Genomic DNA, 18,249 nt, shown 5'->3' with positions numbered 1-18,249 from the left:
GAGCTAACTGCCGCCAATCCTCCTCTTTTTGCTGAGAAAGACTGGCCCTGAGCTAACATCCGTGCCCATCTTCCTCTGCTTTATATGTGGGACGCCTGCCACAGCATGGCTTGACAAGTGGTGCCATGTCCACACCCAGGATCTGAACTGGCAAACCCTGGGCGCTGAAGTGGAACGTGCGAACTTAACCACTGCGCCACGGGGCTGGCCCGAGTCTTGGTGGTTTGTAATGATTTAACCTTCAAGCCTAAGCTATTTGTTCAGTCTCCACTGGAAAACTGAACTCTGGTGGGCAATTTGGCACCATTTCTTTAAAAATTAATACTTCTAGGAATTTATCCTGCAGAAATACTCAGAGTCGTCCCCCAAAAATAAATGCCCAGAATCGTTAAATATGGCGCCAACTATAATAGCAAAAATCTAGAAGTAACCTAAGTATCTAACAGTAGAAAGCTAGTTAAATGAAGTATGGCATAGCCAAATAATGTAATTCACTGCGGCCATAGAAAAGAAGAAGGGAGATCTGGATGTGCTTATATGGAGAATTCTCTAAGATATATTGGTAAGTAGAAAAAATTAAAATTGAAAAAACAGGGATCCAAACAGTAAGCATAGTATGCTACCATTTGAAGGAAAAGATTCTCTATGTATACAGGCATAAAATTTCACTTACGATGGTTACTTCTGAGGAGGGGGACCAGGGTTCGAGCGTGGGAGGGAAACCCGTTTTTCATTGCCGATGTTCTGTGCTGTTCCCACTGTTACCTCCCTTACAGTAAACAAAGAAGAATTGCTGTGGGTGGTCCCATTTGCTGTAAGTTGCGGTTTGTTGGGGCATTTGGAAAATTCTGAGGTGAGAGGGGCTTTCGTTCCAATAGCTGAGAAGAAGTTCAATTATTAGAAATGGGGCAGGAGACTGGGCATCACTGGACAGTCTCCTCACGTGTGTTCTGTAGCCGGGGTGAAGGCAGCAAGGGCAGCGCTCCCAACAAGCCGGGCGACGAGGTGCGGGCTCCTTGCTGTCTGGGGGAGGGGAGAGTTGTCTGTGAACCCAGGAGGCGGCTGGGAGAAGCAGGGGAGGGGGGTTGTCTGTGGGATGGGGGTGCGGTGGGGGGACAGAGCAAAGAGAATGGAAGGTGGGGGCAGGTCTGAGCCAAGAGGATCCCGCCTAGTCCCTGCAGCCCCAGGACCCGATGTCTGAGTCCCACCGTCTGGGCCACCCTTGGCTCTGGGTCTCCTGGCACCGTCTGGCTGTGGGTAGGAAGAAGCTCTCCACCCCTGCCCCCAGTGGAAGAGGAGAGCCCCCACCTCAAAGCTCCTGGCAGGCAATTCTCTGGAGAGGAAGAAAAAAAAAAAGCCATGCTCAACCTAGACAAACACACGATAAACGAAAACGGAAAGCACCTTGAGTTTACCCTCGGTAGAGGTTTAAGGAGGGAAAGGGATCGGGTGGGCATCGACAGAACAGAGACAGGACGGCCCCAGGGTTGAGCCCAGCTGCCTTTCCCAGGGCAGGCCTGTGTAGCTGGTAGGGGGCGGGGCGGCCTGGGTTCGAATCACAGCTGGGTTGATTCCACCGCCCGCCGGTAAGTTTCCAAGTCAGGTAGCATCTCTGTGCCTCAGACGTTTTATCTGTAAAATGGGAAAACAGGGGGTTGTCCTGCATATGGTAAGTGTTAAGCGTTGTTATTCTTTCTTTCTTTACCACCTTTGTGAATTCATGCAGCTGGGGCCCCGGGCCGTGGGGTTGGGTCTGTGTCTGAGGCGGATGCACATTAACCAAGCTCGCAAGCCTGATGAATAAACTGTGGCGCAACTGGTCCATTTACACCAGCCGGTCAGCGTGTGGAGGTGGAGACATCATCGCCTTTCTCCTCTCTCTTCTCCCCACGTCTCGGAGCCCAGACCCGACCCAGAGGCTCCTTGGGGGGATGGGAACACTTATGCACAATTACTTTTTTCCACGGCTGCTCCCACTGCTTGACCGTCAGCCCCTGAGAGGAGGCACTTTACGCCACAGGAGCATCGCAAGTCATGGTTGTCAAGTAAATACTTGAATGAGTAAATGGTCAACGTGTCTTCTCTGGCGTAGCAACCCTGGAAACGACCTAAATGCTCCGCGACAGGAAGTCGTTATTAAATTGTGGTCCAGTCACCCAACAAAACCGAGCCGTCATCGGAAAGGATAATTATAGCGATTATATAGAAAGATGGAGAAATGCTTGCGATGTAGTCTTAGAAAAACAAAGAAATCAGAATGGTCTGGACACGCTGTGGATCCATCTTGACGATAGTTTGTTATGTGAAAATGCAAGGTTCAGAAAAGGGATTATAAAATGCTACCACTTGTGCAAAAAAGAGGGCAAAGAATATAAGACTTCCCCTGCATCAATTATTATAAGCATCAAATACCTGACAAATAAAAATGGCGAGCAATAGGATATATTGGAGTATTTGAGGAAGACATTTGGTATAAACCTAATTCAGCCTGACTTTGTTTTTTTTTTTTTCCAAAAGGGCCTGACTGCGGCTGTTGAGCACGCATTGTATATCTGCTTAGACATTTTCTATGGCCAGAACAAAGTCCCTTGAGATAAAGGTGCAACTTTCCCCCACATTGGCGTTTCCTTAGGGATAAGCGTCTTTCCTTAGGCTGGGAACTGATTGCTGCACTCACCTTTGACCACCCAGCTCACCTGTGACCACTCAGCTGGAGACAACAGACTGCCGCCCTGCTGTATTCACTGAGACAGAAGACCTACCTGCTGTTTCCATCAATCGCTGTGCCACAGAGCAGTCTCGTGACTATTGTAAAAGGGACATTTCAATCCTATGTGAAACATCCTCTCTGGGGGTATATAACCAGTCTGTGCGCCCCACTTCTTTGGTGCCCTTTCTGCCTTCGGGAAGAAAGGCCCCAGGTTATAATCCTCAGATTTAAGCTCAGAATAAACTCACCCAAATTTTCATTTATAGATTGGTTATGGATTATTTTTGTTGACATACCTCTGAACCACATGCAAGAGATCGAAAACCCAGGGCCTCTGGGGAGGGGACCGAGAGGTGGACTGTCGGAGAAAAGTCACTGACAACAGTTTTTTACCTTCTGAAGGTTGAACCATGTGAGCGTGTTTCCAATTCAAAAATCAAATACTGTAATTCAAAACACTTCCTGAGACATAGCAATGGAAAATAGATCCATTTTGTTTCTGCTATATTCCTCAGGCACATGTTTTTTCCCCTCATATTTTGATGTTTCTGATATCAGGATATATGGCACAATCATGGGCATTCTTAATAGGTTCTTGGGTGGGTTTTTTTTCTGAAAAGCTTTTATTAAATCAACGCTGAATCTTAAAATTGATGGTATTTTAAAATCAAGGAAATATAGTACATAAAAATGTGGCATATGGAAAGGGACTGTAACAATGACAACCGTTGTGTGGTGGGATTATGGGGATCTTGTTCAAAATAGTCTTTACTGGTATTTTTACATCATTTCTTCAATTTTTTTTTTTTTTTTGAGGAAGACTAGCCCTGAGCTAACATGTGCTGCCAATCCTCCTCTTTTTGCTGAGGAAGACGGACCCTGAGCTAACATCTGTGCCCATCTTCCTCTATTTTATAGGTGAGACACTTGACACAGCATGGCTTGTCAAGCAGTGCGTAGGTCCACACCCAGGATCCGAACCAGTGAACCCCGGGCCACCAAAGCAGAATGTGTGAACTTAACTGCTGCACCACCGGGCTGGCCCCTCTTCAATAGTTTTTAAAACATATTTTTAACCATTTTCAGGAGACAATCAATGATTTCAGAAGGAGGCGTTCCCCAGCACCAGGCTCTAGATAACCTGCAAAGCAGTAAACCCATCTTTCCTTGAAAATCACCACTCCCTCGGGTTCATTTTGCTTAAATAATTGGCAGAGCAAAGCCCTAGGCCCTGAGTTTAGCTGTTACAAGGAAATACTCATTTTCCTTGGATTTTTCCTGAGATGCCCACCTTCCAGGAACAGTTTTTCAAAAACTCAGACAACTCATACTTGGCCACCATCAGTGTCCATTCCAGGGTCAGACCTCAAGTTTTGGTTCAAATCACTGCTGTGGTTCACAGAACAGTTGCTGAGTCGGAAACACTGATAAAACCCGGTGCCTGCTGGTCAGGCTGCCAGAGCAGTGAAGCATACTGAGGGTCGTTACCAAAGGGTGGCTCAGAGCCTTCCTGCTTCCAGTGTGGCACAGTGAGCTGAGTGTGCCCTGCAGGACCAGTTCTGGTGCACACCCTGTGGATAAAGGATGTCTGAATCAAATGAATAAGTTAAGCAATATTTAAAGGAAGAAGAAGAAGAAACATTGCAGGTAAGATTGGGATAATTTGGAGATCCACAATGCAAACTTTCCTATTAAAGGCACTGAAAAGTCCTGTGTGGCAAGTTCTGTTGGTTTCCAGCTTAACAGCCATTCCCACTTCTTCCCAGCTAATCAAGCCCTAATTCTGTTTACCCTCTTCAGGAAACCATGTCCTTCAGGGCAAGCAAGTTCCAGAACAAGGAGGATTAAGAAAGAACAGATGAACACAATTTCGGCCAATGAGATAGAGAAGAAATCTGCTGGGGAATTCTGAGCAAATCTTCTTTGCTCTTTGAAAAGAGACTAACAAAGATTCTGCATCTGGTAATGGCTGAGCAGCTCCTATTGGACCACAAACTTCCCACATGACAAAATTATAAAAAGCAACTATGAAGACGCTAGAGATTGATGAGAGCACACAGACAATGGAGAGGAGTTGACGCTTGAAAGAAGGGATAGCACTGGATAAGTTTGTTTGTTTGTTGGTTCTTGTCGGTTTTTACCTGAGGGAAGGCCCTAGTCAGGGTCATATGGCGTGGTTAAAACTAGAATAGAAGCCCAAAGTTGTACTGGTATGAAAAAGCAGAGGACAGAGTTCTGGTGACCACACAGCTGGAAAGTGAGGAGAGAAACCCTGGAAATGAGAAGGAGCCACAAGGCAGAGCTCCAAACTATGTGTATAGGCTCTGCTTAAATCTCGGACCCCCACACGTGCAGACAGCATAGGTAAGGCTAAAACATCTAAACTGAGATTTCAGCTTCCATCTACCAGAGAGGAGACAATGTATGCAATTTGGGAGCTCAATCAAGTGACCTACCAACTAAAACAAATAAACACAAATACTCTTCAGAAGAACGAAAGAATCCAGAGTCTCTACAACATATCATTCACCATGTTCAGGATACAATCCAAAGGTACTTGACATTAGAAGAAACAGGAAAATGTGACCCTTATGAAACACAAAAGGCAATCAATGGGGACCAACATCAAGATGACCCAGATGTTAGAATTAACAGACAAAGATTTTAAAGCAGTATGACAAATATGTTCAAGAACATAAAGGAAAATATACTTACAATGAGTGAAAAGATAGGAAATCTCAGCAGAGAAACAGAAACTATAAAAAGACCATAGTGGAGATTTTAGAACTGAAAAATATAACATCTGAAAGAAAAAGACTAAAAGAAGAAGCAGCCTATTTTTTTGCCTTTGGCCATCATAAGGATGTGATGCTGCTTTTGCCACACTCATCTTCTGATCATGAGGATAGCTAGCTTGAGGATGAGGCCCATGTGACATATATGGCAGAGCAAGAAGATGGAAAGGACTTGGGTCCTTAATGATATTAATGAGCCACCAAATTAACCAAGCTAGGAACTTCCCTCCTGCCAGACTTCTTGTATTGGGAGAAAAATAAAATGTCCTTATTTAAACAATTTCTATTTGGGTTTCATGTTACTTACATGAGAAAGAAAGTGTCATAAGTTATAAAACTCTTCATTAAAGACCTTGGCTTAATTTTGTTTAACCCAAGGTTCACCAAATTTATGTGACCATATCTTTTTAAACTAATATCTATTGAAATGTCAAGCATACTTAGGAAAGTCCTAAGTTTCCACCTTCTAGTTTCGAGAAGGTAAGACCCTAGCTTCTACTTTCTGAATCTGTGCCATTCAGTGATCTCACCTATGGAATATTAAAGGCCACAGGCTGTTTTGATCATATAATGTGGGGATACACTAACAACTGTCCAAATTGATGACCTGAAGACTGCCAGGAATCTACTATTAAAAAATTCCAAATTTTCAAATTGCTGCAAACTCTTGTTACTCCAAGTGTGGTGGGTGAACCAGCAGCATCAGCATCTCATACCGTAGATCTACTGAATCCAAGATCTGCATTTTAACAAGACTCCCAGGTCATTCACATGCACCTTAGAGTTTGAGAAGAACTTCTGTAAACTATAAACCACAACATTAGCTGCATCATTATTCATGAAAACAAAAAAACTAATAATAATTTCTTCATCTATTTTTGGAGACCTTCACATAATCATCTCATTTGGTTTTCACAACAATACTGAAAGTTGGAGTTTATAGAAGAGGAAATGAGAGTCAAAGTAAAATGACACTTAGTATGTTGAGTTTTGATCAGTCCTCTAGTTGGGGAAAAGGTTGTCAATTCATTGTTCAGATATGCTCATGGTTTTCAAGGATGCAGACATTTGGTATTTGGCCAAACTGGGAGGTAAGCTGTGCCATCCCTTTGAACATCCTTTTCCAGTCTCTGCTATGAATGTTCTCCTCTCTCAATGCCCACGGCTGTCTTATCCCTCAAGAGGAGAGAGATGGTGTCCAATTCAATGGCCAGCTCCTCTGCTTATCTGGGACCCAGAGAGATCTCAGCCCCTGTCGGGGGTCTGAGCTCAAGGCTGAGGGTTAAGTAAACTCAACGACCAGGATAATGGATTCCTGGTCTGGGAAGCCAGACAGGTCCTTACGTCAGTCCTGCAAGGACTTTTGCATGTCTGTGTGAGGAATATTGGTCCTGAGCTAACATCTTTTGCCAAGCTTACTCTTTTTCTCCTCAAAGCCCCAGTACCTAGTTGTATATCCTAGTTGCAAGTCATTCTAGTTCTTCTATGTGGAATGCCACCATAGCATGGCTTGATGAACAGTGCGTAAGTCCATGCCCAGGATCCAAACCAGTGAACCCTGGGCCACCAAAGTGGAGCACATGAACTTAACCACTCAGCCATGAGACTGGTGCACGCAAGGACTTTTTAATTCCACTCCAGTTAGAATGGCCCATTCTAATCAGAGGACCAGGACCAGGTTGAGATTAGGCTGTGATTGAAAATAATTCAGGATTAGTGAGAAAAGAATAGAAGCATTTTTTCTCAAGAAACTTAAGTATTATTTAAACCAAAGAGTTTATGTTTTTTAAAACAATTCATGATGTTGGATTATTTACTTGGCTATTTAATGGTTACTTTGTTTAGCTGTTTGAGAAAGGGTTGTGATTTTGTTTTTTAGAAAAGATGAGGAAACATATTGCTTTCTAGCTTAATTAACAATATCTACAACTTAAGCCCTGTATTCAGCCCATATGAACTCAGAACAGGAGCACCATAGCCTAACTGTAAGAAAACCAGGATGAAAAGAACGATGCTAAGAGCTAAACTCCCAAGGTGAAAATAGCCATGAAACATGCTAAGTTCTTCCTGAGTCAGGTGACCCCCGTCTTGCATTTTTAATGTTAAGCAAAATTCTCACATGCAGTGATAGAACCATTGTGGAAAGCGATGTGGCTATTGATCAAGAGTCGTAGCAGTTGTGTCTTGACTGAGGTTGACCACTTTGAATATTTCTTTGAATTAGTGATTCTATTTCTGGAAACTTAGCCTAAGGAAATAATCTAAGGCATAGGAAAAACTCTAGCCATAAGAGCTCATCCAGCGCTATTTTAAACATTTAAGCTTTGGAAACCTGTAGCATCTGGGAGTAGGGAATAGTTAAATGACCTACAATATATTCACCTAATGACATATTAAGTAGCCATATTTTAAATGGGGTTTACATTTAAAGTGTATTTGATATTGAACTGGATTGTCCCTCTATTACCTTTCATCTGTTATGTGAAAATGGTTCGAAAAAAGTTACAAATGAAAGTTGTAAGGGAAAGATTATTTGTAAAGTGCTGGCTATAAAATTTGGTCTAAGATATATTAGGAAGGGTCTGCTCAGACTGTCGCCCCCTTCTCTATCCATCCAAACCCAAGTCCAGCCGTTCTTCAAGTCCCACCTTCTCTGCGAAGCTGTCCCAGCTCCCTAGCTCGCCCTCCGTCCTCACAGCTCCTCGGGAGCACGTCGGCCATTGGTGTAGCCTGCCTTGTACAGTTGGTGTTTTCATTCTGTATGTGTCTCCCCCACCAAGATCCTCGACATCAGTGACAGGGTTTTTAGACCTTTTTTATTCTGCACAGGACACAGCTCAATCCCTGTACCCCATCACTCACCAAGTCCTATTGATTTTACTTTGTAGCTTTCCTCAGCTCTATTCCTTCCATTAAGACCTGTGTTCAGGGCCTCCTCATCTCTCATGTGGATTCCTGCAACATGGTATCTATCAACGCTGTTTCAGTTGGGATGCGTTTGGCTGCAAGTGACAGAAAACTCAATGTGGAGTGGCTTAAACAATGAGGAAAGTCTCTTCTTTTTAATTGGGAGAAAAGCCCTTTCCAGAAAGCCCTTCAGAGACTCTCCCTCAGGGTCCACTGGCCAGCACTGGTCACACATCCATGCCTTAGTTGCAGGGGAGGCTGGGAAAGCCATCACTAGGCATTTTCAATCTCTATATGGGATGCAGGCTCTGCCGGTAGGAAGGAGAGAAGGGTGAAGGGGCAGTTTCTACTTGGTTAGGGAACAAATAGTGTCTGCCTCAAACTCCCTGCTTGGGTCTCCCCACCCCTTTAATCTATTCCCAGCACTGCCATGATTTATTCATTCATTCAATTAATGATTCATCCATTGTATTAGTCAGGTTCAGCTAGCTTATGTTCTAGTAATAAACAACTTTCGACTACCAGTTGCTTGGAATAACAGGGTTAATTTTCACTGGCCACGGCAGCAGGCCGCGGGAGAGCCTAGAGGTCAGGCCAGCTCCTACCTGAAATTGACGTGTGTTAATTCTGCCCACGTTTTATGGGTTAAAGCGAGTCACGTAGGCACATCTAACTTCAAAATGCATAAAGGTGAGGTCGCCCTTTGTGCAGGGGAGCAGCACTAACACTTAACCACGTTCTACAAATATTTATTGAGCATTGACTACATGCTGGGTGCGGTGCTGGAGACGTATTGGTGAGAAAGACAGTATCTGTTCTGAAAGCATTTACAGTCTGGAAGGAATTGTCTGCTCCTTCCTTAACGCCTTCATGCTAACATATAAAGACTTCAATTGTACCACCTCTTACTTTTTATTGCATTAAAAAAAAAAACTTGGCTGTCTGCCTGAATAGGTTGTAAAACCTTAAAGATGCCTTATTCCTCCTTGTAAACCTAATACCTAGAATGGTGCCTGGCACTAATAGAAACTTTAATATTTGTTGAACGATGTTTGAGATAGAATGGGCTCAGCTACAAGGAACAGGAAGCCCAGCTGACAGTGACTTAAACAAACAGGGTTTATATTTTCACATAGCAAGCAGTCTGACAGCCAGCAGCTGCTGTGGTTGCTGACTCCCTTCAAGAGTGTCATCCAAGACCCAGGCTCTTTCCAGCCTTACGCTACGATATGCTTAGCTTATTGGCTTTTCCTCCTTGTGATTGTGCCTCATGATCACAAGACTGCTGCCACTGCTCCATATAACATATTCATATCTAAGTTGGGAAAAAACAGGAGTGGGAGTGGCAGGGGGCTCTCCTCTAATGACTGCCCCTTATAGCAGGGAACAAAGCTTTCCTAGAAGCCACGCAGTAGCTTATGTTTCATGGCCAAAACATGGATCCCATGGCCACCCCAAGCTTTGAGCGAGGCTGGGGAAGAGAATATCTGGATTTCCAGTCTCTGTGCTGGGAGATGCCAAAGAAGGGGCTGGGAATGGTTTGGGTAGCCAGCTGGAAGGGTTCACTACAAATGAAGAGTATATGTTCAATAAATATTTATTGGTGAAAGTTCAGATTTTTATAATCTGGTTCTTTATAGATTTTTAACAGAACCCTCATCATTGTTGCAACTAGCCAATGTTGGGCACATCTTCTGTTGGTGCTGGGCACTATGCCAAGCAAGTTATATGAATTTTCTCATTCACTCTTCCCAATCCTATGACAGAGGTATTATCAATCACTGTTTTACATATGAAGAGATTGAATCCCAGGGTAGTTAAGCAACTTGCCCAACTTGTTCACGTGGCAGCTGGTGAATGATGAAACAGTGGCCTAAACTCCAGTGTCTGAGTCCAGAGCCCGTGTTCCCATCCTAGAACTTCAAGTCCAGAAAGGGGCAGAGAGCTTGTCAGAACCAAGCCCTTTATTTTCACAGTGCTGAGGTCCAGAGATGGGAGGTAAATTGCTCTAGGTCACACAGCAAGCCCAAGTCAGAGCCAGGCCCAGGAACCAGAAGTCCTGACTCCCAGGCCATGGTTTTTTCTCTCACACTGGGCTGCCTCTATTTAGAATCTTACATTAGTTCACCGATTTTTTTTTTTAAGATTTTATTTTTCCTTTTTCTCCCCAAAGCCCCCCGGTACATAGGTGTATATTTTTTTAGTTGTTGGTCCTTCTAGTTGTGGCATGTGAGATGCCGCCTCAGCGTGGCCCAGTGAGTGGCGCCATGATCCGAACCAGCGAAACCCTGGGCTGCCGAAGCCGAGCGCACAAACTTAACCACTTGGCTACGGGGCCAGCCCCCATAGTTCACTGATCTTTAAGATGACAAAATGCCAAACTTGGGATCTCGTGGACAATTCAGTTAAAAATGTATTTGACTTAAGCCTTGGCAAATTAGAACAAGTTGTTTCCTTTTTTGGAGTCAAAACTCGGTGATTATTGGCTCAGAGTCTTTCACCCATCTCAATGGAACCTCTGGTCTGTGCAATACTTTTCGGTTCTCAAGAGATAAGGGGAAGGAAAGAATGTAATGGTCAAGCCTCAGCAGGGACTTACCGAGCAAGATTACTTCAAGCTCCAAGCTCATGACCCAGAAATGCCTTATTTGTGGTGTCAATCCGTCCTGTATAACACAGCCTTGGGAAGCCTTTTGATAGAGCAGAATGTGTGTGGTTCTATCCCATTTCTACCAACGACCAGCTGTGGGAATCCATGACCTAGCCCGTGGGGAGAAGAAAGCAGGGCTAATATTCGGAAAGCACCTGGCACAAAGTGGGACTCGGCAAGTGTCAGCTCCCTCTCCGGTCCTCAGCCGCTTCCCCTCCAGACGTAGGGCTGAAATGCAGCCAGCCTCCAATTGAAGGAGCAGTGCCTACCTTGCCCACACTGTGTCCTGTTTCAGGAGGGTTGACTTCCTTTTGTCCACAGGGGAATAAGTTTGCTTAAATTGAAAAGTCGTTTTGGTGTGGCTTTTATGACCTTCGAGAGCAAAGGTTACAAGCGCAGGCTCTTGAATCACACAAAGGTTTGCATTTAGGCTCCATCACTTCCTGACCATGTGTGTAGTTATGTGACCTCCTTATGTCTCAGTTTCCTTCTGAATCAATGGGGGTAATAATGGTACCTACCCCAGGGAGCTGTTGTGGGGATTAGATGCGGGAATGCATCCAGAGAGCTTATGACTATGTGTCACACAGTAAACCCATCGAGTGGGTTCGCTGGAGCCTTGTCTGATCTTTCAATCTCGTCCACAGCGTTTTCCATCTGTGTGTTTCGTGTGGGTTAGACAGAACATTTTCTCTGATTATTTTGAGGGTAAGGACCATAGGGAAAATGACCTCATGTGACAGCAGAGTGAGGTGGCATTGCAGGCAGTAGCAGAGAGCCCAGGACCTCAGGGCGGGGGACCTGGGTTTGAGTTCTGGCTCTGCCGCCAGCGCCCACGTGTCCTTCCTTCTCTGGGCTTCAGCTCTGTGCTTGTAAAATTGGGGGTCATGTCGTTTTTGGCCTTAGACATCGTGCTAATCATGGCCATCCAAACGTCTTCTTGGAAGCCTTAAGCAACCAAAATGGCAGGAAGCAACAGTTTAGTAAAGGATCAGGACCCTGTAATTTGGGTTCAAGAATGAAGAACTCTTTCAAGTTCTCCTCCCAGACCGAGAAGAGCCACTTAGGAAGGAAGAGGGGCCTTCTCCTTGGGCAAACTTGAGGAGTCCCTGGGCTTGTCCTCCTCACCCCAGCCTCCCCACCCTACTCTATCCCCTCTTGGACACAATGTGACTTCCATCCTCCACCCTTTACCCCCAGATATGACTGTCAGTGAATTCTCAGATCCTTCTCCACGCTCTGAAATTCCTTCAACAGACACACACATTCACCAAATGTGTACCCACTGTGCACCAGACACTCTTCCAGTGCTGGGATAGAGCAGTGGGTAGAGACACAGGCCCCGCCTCGTGGGACTGACTTCCTATCAGGGGCCAACAGAAGCAAGAAAAATAAACAAATGGGATATATAGCGGGTCACATGGTGCTGGTGGAGAGTTGCATTTAATTGGGTTGGGATCTTGCTAAGTGGGTACAATCTGGCAAGCTTAAGGTGTGGGAGGGAAGGGTGTAGACAAGAAAGGAGTTGCAATAATCATGGAGTTGAGGGTGGGAAAGGAGGGGAGGAGGGATTTGAAGGCGGCAGTGAAAAGGTGGGGAGGTCAGTGGACTGTGGGGTCCCTTGGGGGTGAAGCCTTGAAGGAACAAGCAAGAAAGAGATTTGAATGTGGGATCTTTGTTGAGGCTTGGGCTCGACCGTGGGACTGAGCAGCTGAGTCAGGGAAAACGAGATCATCGGAGGAGAGGAGGTCAAGGAACCGGAAGGCCAGTACGTCGGCGGATAGGGCCAGTGGGTGGCCCAGTGGGTGGTGAAAGCACAGAACATCATGGCAGGACCAGCTGGAGAGACGACAGTGAGGTGGGAGCCAAGACCCTCAGGGAACTCATAAAACAGTGATAGAGGTGAGCGGCAGAGTTTGGAAAGACGCCTTAATAGTGCAAGTTAATGTCATATTTCAGGGAAACCTCTTTTGTTTTTATAAGAACTACAGAAAGGGGGTAAGGAAAGCAGGCCTGAGCATCAAAAGGTTGGGAAATACCTGGCGTATCTTGTTTCATTGAGGATCAAAGCTGCCAGCCGCAGGCACGCAGCTTGACTTGTGCAATCGTGAGCAGCCCTAAGCTGGTGGGAAGGGATTTTGTTTTTTATGGGTAAAGAACTTTCCTAACATCCCTGAAATACCAAGGAGATGGCCCCCCTTCCAACAGAGGCTTGGAGCAGTAGTATAAAGATCATTGTTAGTATCTTCTAGCGAGAGTCATTGAGAGGCGGCGTGTGGAGGAGCTCAGACCCAGGGCTCTGCTCCTTACCGCTCATTTCACCTCCTCTGGACAACAGGACAATCGTAGCACCTGCCCCTTCGGTCTCTGAGAAGTAAATGAGCTAATTTGCGCAGAGACAGTCGCCTGGGGTGTGTGAGGACTCAAACCGTGTTGACTGGACGTGCTAATTTTTCTAATCTTTATTGGAAAAAAAAAACAAGCAAATAAGAACAGGCTTTGAAGGCCCCGTGCCTTAGTCTTTCTGTGTGTGGAGTGACAGCCAGAGTAAAGTGGGGACAACAGTTCTTCCTGCGCTAACTGCGTTTCAACAGCGGCAGGGAGGCCGCTCGGCTGGGGGGAGGAAGACTGTGTGCAAGCCAGAAGCCCGGGTTTCTGTTCCTCCTCAGCCTAGGAGGCTGAGGCCAAGTCCGGCCAAGCACAAGGCAGAGTGTCTCTAGCCTCGGCTGGCCCACCTGTGAAGTGGGGATGATTGTTTCTGTCAGGCCCACACAGGGTTGTTTTGAGGACCAGATGAGGAAATGGCCCATGACGGTGGGGGTAATTCACTGGAAAGGTGTGTGCAGCTCACCTGTGTTGAGTGCCCACCTACTGTGTGCTGGGCACAGAGGTTCCAAATTTGGCCTGCCTCCTCCCCAAGAGAAGTATTCACAAGACAGGCTATGTACCCAGATAGCCAAAGTCTAGGGGAGAACGTCCTAGGGGAGTTCCCATCATAGAAGGAAGATGTATTTTTATAGTTACGTCTATGAGCAGATTTGGGGAGAAGGTCATGGAGGGTGCCGAGTGTGCTCAGCAGTGCCCCTCCTGGAGCACCGTCCAGCGGGCGTTCCTGTTCCTGCAAGATGACCTGACATCAAGTCTGTTCCCTGGAGAATGGTTCACAGCTGCATGAGTTCGGGAGCCCCCTAAACACCCACCAAATTGAGATGGGCTCTAAAGCTCTTTGTGAACTGACACTGAACGACTGCCAAGAAATACGAAGTGAAGAAAAAAAAACTGGGTGCGAAACAGTGCTATAGGATGCTACCATTTTGTGTCTAAAAAAGCAAGTGAAAATATCTACATGTGTTTATATGTGCATAGAATATTCTAAGACTGGTTAGAAGAAACTCGTCTCGTTGGGAGAGAACCTGGGACTCAGGGCTAGGGACAGGACTATCACTGTATACCTGTGTGAACTTTTTAATTTTGAGACCGTGCAAATACAATGTCTGTGGGGGCTGCGAGGGAGAAAGAAAGGGGAGAGGGAGAGAGAACGCTGTGTGTGGGCTCTAGAATCAGATAGATAGGCATGAATTCCAGCTCCACCACTTCCCAGGTGCGTGACCTCGCACAGGTTGCTCAAGCTCTCTGAGGCTCAGTTTCTGGGTGAAAGGGGTAGGACTATGATAATCCCTCCAACCCACCTGGACTTTTGGGAAATTGAGACTGAAGCATTTAAAGCATTTCGATGGAAAACAGTTGCTGTAGCTGTTTAACCAGCCAGGGCCTCCCACTCTCCAGATCAGCTTCCGACCTTCCTGCAGGGCACATGGAGTTCACCTTTTCCTTTCACAGGCAATGCCCCAGGCACCCAGCCCATGGGAGTCCCTCCGCCTTTAGGGTACCAAGTCAAAGCAGAGTGTGTGCTGGTGGGGGGGACAAAGAGGTGTCGAGCAAATGCAATGCAATGCTTCCTCCCAGAGGAAAAACCCTGTGTGCTAGCTGCTGGGCTCTCTGGTAACTGGATCCAGCTCCCACATCCCTTCGCCCCGGGCTGCACCTCCTTACTCTGCTAAAAACAGCAATCCTCAAACACAAGCGAGCGTGCATCTGAACTTCTGGTGCAAATCAGATTCCTGGGGGAAAAACCTCACTTGGCCCACTCAGCCCTCCAAGATGGAACTCTAGCCACATCTCCCGTGCTTGGTCCCATGCCCTTTACTCTCTCCCCAAATTACTCACTGGTCCTCAAGCTCATCCACCCCTTTCCACCTTCACCCTCCATGCTTCAGATTTCAAGGATCTCTCCCTCAAGAGCGATTTCTCTGCTTGCCTAAATGATGCCTGCCTTGGCAGGCACAGCTCATCCGTCTCCTCCTGGGAAGCCACTCCAATCTGGGCTTCCTTCCCCTTCCTCCGGGTGCCCTCAGACCCTGATTTTGCATCTGTCATAGCACTATCATCACTTTCTTGAATTACAAGTATCCTCAATAACAAGGAAAGCTATGACTTGCAAGCGCATGAACGTGAGGTGCTTTATGAACATCGGCCCCACTCGGCCCCAATCCCCAGAGAAGTGTTACTATCCCCATTTCACAAAGAAGGGAGAGTCAGGGACGTGGGGGTTCACCTGGGGCAGCACAGCTAACAGGTGCTGGGCTGGGATCTATCTAGTCTTCCTGGTGGTTTTTGGTATAGGTAGAGACTGTACACTCGCTAAGGGTGGAGGTCAGTTTCTTTTCCTTCCCCGGATGGTCTTAAGAAGGAGATGCCGGGGTAGGGACCATCCCTGAGGAATCCGTGTGGAGGCAGGAGTGGCAATGTATGGGCCAACAGGTTGGTTCACAGGGAATGGGGCAGAAGATGAACATCATCCTCTGAGAGAAAAGATGGTGAGACAAGACGGGGCAGATACGCTTCCCACCTTGGGGAACTCGGGCAATCAGGGAATTTGCTGGAAACAGGCAGGCACGGGACAAAGAGGAGCAAAAACGGTCTCCTGTTTTCACCTACACATCTCGAGAAGTTCCCTTGCAAGAAATCGACATAGAGATGCCCCTGTGTGCAGGCAAGCTTCACCATCCATCTACAAAGCTGCTCATCACAGAACTGGCCGTAAAAACTGGAGCTCACTCAGCGTCTGTCAATAAGGAACTGGTGAAATCCATCCGAATTTCCTATAACGGAACATTCTCCAGCCCAAGAAAGGAGGAGGAAGTCCTCACCGCTCTGAGATGGAACAATTACCAAGATATACTTTGAGTAAAAACTGCAATGTGTGTAATCAGGGAAATGAAAATGAAAACCACGGTGAGTTATGATTTCACACATCGCAGTCTGGAACCTTTTAAAAACTGATCATTCCAAGTATTGGCGAGGAAGTGGAGCAAGGGGAACTCTCAAACACGTTGGTAGGTGTGCAGATGGACACGACCACTCCGGAAAACAGCTTGGCATTATCCACTGAAGTTGACAGTGTGCGTTCCCTAGGACGCTGCAAATGCCCTGGGGACATTCTTACCCAAGTGGCCCCTGCCCCCTCCACACACACCAGGAGAAACGATTAAAAGCCTTCACACCAGCGCTGTCCTAAAAGCAAAAAATTAGAAGAACCCAAATGTCCTTAAATAGTACAATGAAAAATTAATCACAGTATCTTCATGCAATGGGATTGCGTACCAGGGTGAGAACGAACCAATCACAGACACCCACACATGTCAGCACGACTGAATCTCAGGACCATAATGGTGGGTGGGATAACAGCAGGTTGGAGAAGACGGCATGCAATATACTTCCTTCTCCTGAAACCCAAAAAGATGAGACACTACACAATATTTACTGTATGGCGATATAAACGTGTGGCAGGACTATAAGAAAAAATGTTGTGTTATAAGTATAACATTCAGGATAGTATTTAGGAGGTGGGGTTGGGAGTGGCTGCATACAGGATTTTAAAAGCCCTGCTTCTTTGTCTAGGGCAGGTGGTGGGTACCAGGTGGCTTATTGTATTGTGGGTCTTTAAAAATTTTATATACATTGTGTAACTACTAATTTTGTATTTATTCAATATTTAATAAAAACAATTTTTAAAAATGAAGGCTAGACCAATGTGAATAGTGTGCTACCATGTATAATGGACACACACACACACACACACACACACCCCTTGGAAAGGTACACGTGCCACTGGTAAAACCGGTTGCCTCTGGGAGGGGAACTGGGAGGCTGGGGACAAGGATGGAGAGTTTCCTGAATTTTTAAAATTTTTGATCACATAAATCAATTGAAATTAAAAAAATATATATGAGGGGCTGGCCCCGTGGCTGAGTGGTTAGGTTTGCGCGCTCCGCTGCAGGCGGCCCAGTGTTTCGTTGGTTCGAATCCTGGGTGCGGACATGGCACTGCTCATCAAACCACGCTGAGGCAGCGTCCCACATGCCACGACTAGAAGGACCCACAGCCAAGAATATACAACTATGTACCGGGGGGCTTTGGGGAGAAAAAGGAAAAAAATAAAATCTTAAAAAAATATATACATATGAGGAGAGAGAGACTGAGCGAGGGAGACAGAGAGGGTAAGGAGAAAGAGAAGGGAGGGTGAGAAGGCGGGAGGGGGAGGGACAGCGGGCAAGGGGAGGAGGACTGGCCCGGCTCCGGCCGCCAAAGCCTTCTGGGTGTGCCCAGAATCACCAGTGGGGGCAGAAGCCCCGCCGGCCAGCCCAGGGAAGCCTGTGTCCTCATCCCACAGCTCGGCCTGGACCCGGATCAGGCTCTGCGCCTCAGGACAGGGCTGGCTTCAAACGGTTGCCCAGGTGGACTCTGGCTCTGCCATCTTTGGTTTCCAGGGCTTTGTTTCCCAACAAGGCTCCCTCCATCTCTGTCCTTGCCCCTGCCTTCTTATCTCAGACCTTCACCCCGCCGCCGGTATTCTGAGCAATTCCTTTGAAGTTGCTTCAGAGTCTTCTGAGCGTCATCCTCGATAACTCTGAAATATGCATCTGTGTCCCCAACGTCAGCCAACTGTAAATAGGCCCTTTTCATCTCCTTTTTAATCCTCCCCTCAAGGACCCAGTGTCCTTTGCTATCCTGCCTCATCAAAACCTGCTCGCACATTATTTATTCACACTGGCATAGAAATAACTCAAAGAAAATAGGGTCACGGTATGTCCCAAGGATCATGGCTTTGAGAGGTAAAGGCACGG

This window comes from Equus przewalskii, chromosome 19, assembly GCF_037783145.1.
Source record: "Equus przewalskii isolate Varuska chromosome 19, EquPr2, whole genome shotgun sequence".
Classification (NCBI taxonomy): domain Eukaryota; kingdom Metazoa; phylum Chordata; class Mammalia; order Perissodactyla; family Equidae; genus Equus; species Equus przewalskii.
Note: the sequence above shows the minus strand (reverse complement) of the source record.